We start from the raw sequence: 3,417 nt of genomic DNA on the forward strand, positions 1-3,417 counted from the left end.
CATTCTCATATGGAAACATTTTGTGATTATTGTGAAGCTATCTCTCAAACGGGCGTGACTCAAGACCAAATAAGATGGGTCTTATTTCCTTTTTCGTTAATCGGCACCGCAAAGCAATGGTTGAAGGGCCTTGATAAGGCCACCCTTGGAATAGATTCTTGGAAGAAGCTAGCTCTAGCTTTCTACAAAAAATTCTACCCACCGGAAAAGACCAATATGCTAAGAGCTCAAATTACGGGTTTTAAGCAAAGGGATGAAGAATCTTTGTATGAAGCTTGGGAGCGGTTCAAAGGTATTTGTCGCTCATGTCCTCACCATGGACTTAGCGAATGGTTTTTAGTGCAACAATTTTGGAATGGTTTATATGAAGATTCAAGGAACATTCTCAATATGGGATCAAATGGAATGTTCACCGAAGTTGATGACAATCAAACATGGAACAAGATTGAGGAAATGGCGGTCCATAATTCGCAATATAGTAGGCCTCGCAAGGCTACTAGAGGAGGAAAGTATGAAGTGGACACCGTTACTTAATTGGGTGCTCAACTTAGTGCTCACATTGACACAATCAACTTGAAGTTTGAACAAGCTATGGCTAGACTTGAGGAAAACTCAAAATCAACAAAGCATCATGTCAATGCCTTGACGGCATCCTCATCAATCCCAAGCAGGATATGTGAGAATTGTGGAACCTTGGGTCATGACTCAAGTGAGTGTAGGGGAACAACCGAGCAAGTCAATGCTTTCCAAGCTTACAAAAGTGGTACCCCTTATTCAAATTTTTACAATGAAAACACCAAGTTCCATCCAAATCTCTCATACAAAAGCCAAAATGTCCAAAACCCTCAAACAACATACACTCCACCACCCATGAGAAATCAAAATCAAAGACCCTTTTTCAATCAAAACCAAGGTTACCAAAATCAAAACCCATACAATCACCACAATGACCAAAGTTTTGATGTCCAAAAAGCGGTCCTTCAAATGCAAAAGAATCAACAAGAATTTTTCACCCAAATGCAAAAAGATAGCCAAGCAAAAGACACCACCATCAACAACATTCTAGCTCACACCAAGATGTTGGAGACACAATTGACCCAACTAGCATCTTCGAGCTCACAAAGACAAAAGGGGCAATTACCACCTCAAGGTAATCCCCCTAGACATGAAACGGTTAGTGCCATTCACTTGAGAAGTGGTACAAGGTATGAAGCACCGAAGGAGCAAGTTGAGGATGAAGTTGTGAGAGCTAGTGAGAATGAAGTTGTGGTGCAAGGTCCAAAGAAGGGGAATCATCAAAAGAAGAAAGTTCAAAGAAAAATGAAGACAAAGCCAAAGAGAAGGAGCCCATTGTGATTAGACTTCCTTTTCCAAGTCGTCAAGCCAAGCCTAAATTTGATGATCAACTTGGAAAGTTCATGGAAATTGTGAAGAACTTAGAAGTCTCAATTCCTTTCACGGAATTAATCAATCACGTTCCGGCCTATGCAAAGTACATGAAAGATATCCTCACAAAGAAGAAGTCGATCCGGAAACTTGAGACTATCGCCTTCACCAAGGTGAGTAGTGCAATACTTCAAGGGAGTTCACCTCCAAAGTTAAAGGATCCGGGAAGCTTCTCAATACCGTGTACCATTGGCGACACAACGATCAACAAAGCCTTATGTGATCTAGGGGCTAGTGTGAGTGTCATGCCGTACTCGGTAAGTAAAAGGTTGGGAATGGGAGAGCTTAAATGTACCAATATCACTCTTCAAATGGCCGATAGATCGACGAAGACACCATTAGGGATATGGGAAGATGTCCCCGTGCGAATTGGGAAGTTTTTCATCCCGGTGGACTTTGTCATTGTTGATATGGAGGAAGATTCCAACATTCCAATCATCTTAGGAAGACCTTTCCTACACACCGCGGGTGCGGTGATTGATGTGAAACATGGAGAGCTCACTCTAGAAGTGGGAGATGAAAGCATAACTTTTAATCTTGACAAAACCATGAGAGCTCCTCGTTTGCATGAGCCATGTTTCATGATTGATCATTATAGCCGAAAAGATGAGAAGAAGAAATCGGAACTCCAATGGAGGAAGAAAGTTGAAGATGCTCCATTCAAAGAGCAAGTGAATTGCGACAAGGAGAGCTTGCAAAGCTCATCAAAATCAACCAAGGAAGAAGATGATGGCCTCATTGGCCAAGAGAAGAAATTGGGAGAGTTGTCTCCATCTAAGCAAGAGATTTTCAATGATCAACTCAATGAAGTTTGTGGTCTTTGGGACGACGAATTTGAAGGGATCTTTAATCCCTACATTGGGCATGCCATCGATCATGATCAACAACAAGGACCACGGTCTATTGAGGACCTCTACCATAACAATGAACAAGCTTTTGATTACTTCTTCAAGGTGTTGAGCAACATCAACAACACCTTGAACATGCCTCCTTGACATCTCATCAAGAATGAGAGTTTGGTGGAGTCCTCCCTAAACCACCACTTGTAAATATTTCTAACTCCCTAACTTACATTTCAATTTTTGTATTGCATTTTTGTCATTCTTGGATTTATTTTATTTACTTTGATCAAAATAATTGTCATGTAAGAGAGAAGTGAGGGAGGGACTAATGATTTTAATTGATGTGTAGTGCTTTACCTTAGTGTGGGGATGGCAATTGCCTAAGCTATTCATGCCTTAGTAGTGCCCCCACAATGAAGAACACAAGATTTGAAAGAAAGAAAGAAAGAATGATAAGGGAATGCGTTGGTACACGGATGGAACTGAATCCGTGTACACAAGGACCAATCCGAGCGGATTCCTGAGAATCCGCCCGTCTGCAGAGGATCCGAGCGTCCTGCTGAGAAGACGCCCGTCTTGGGCTGTGTTGAAATTAAAGAATTCTTGACTGTTAAAGAATCCGAGCGGATTCCTGGAAAGACGCCCGTCTCACAGAATCCGTCCGTCTTGTGAACAATCCGCCCGTCTTGCAGCTGAAGAAAAACAAAGAAAAATCTCTGGACAAGAATCCGTCCGTCCTGCGCGAAATCCGCCCGTCTCATCCAAAAAGAATCCGAGCGGATTCCCCAGAATCCGCCCGTCTCTAGGCGGGATTTTTGAAAATTTGAAGTGAAGAATCCGAGCGGATTGCGCCTAATCCGCACGGATTGTCCCTGCGTCCTAAAATTGTCGAGTTCTTTAAATACCCACCCCACCTTCATTCATTCATTCATTCACTCATAAACACTACCCATAACATCAAAACCCTCATCCTCTCCATCTCAAAAACAAAAAACCCTCAACAAAACTCACCAAAATCAAATCAAACCATCTTTCAAACAACAAATCAATCACTCCATCTTCATTAACAATCAAAACCAAGCACAAAATCTTCACCTTTGAATTGATTTTTGTTCTCATAAAGGCAAAG

At 41.8% G+C, this 3,417-nt stretch overlaps 1 non-coding gene across 1 annotated transcript; it reads right to left on the reverse strand.

Annotated features, from left to right (window-relative positions):
* Positions 1–216: 216 nt before the first annotated feature.
* On the reverse strand, positions 217–323 carry LOC141626059 (small nucleolar RNA R71). Its single transcript, XR_012535788.1, has one exon. It is a non-coding gene; the product is annotated as a small nucleolar RNA R71 (small nucleolar RNA).
* Between the last annotated feature and the right edge of the window lie 3,094 nt (positions 324–3,417).

Source organism: Silene latifolia, chromosome X (assembly GCF_048544455.1).
Source record: "Silene latifolia isolate original U9 population chromosome X, ASM4854445v1, whole genome shotgun sequence".
Classification (NCBI taxonomy): Eukaryota; Viridiplantae; Streptophyta; class Magnoliopsida; order Caryophyllales; family Caryophyllaceae; genus Silene; species Silene latifolia.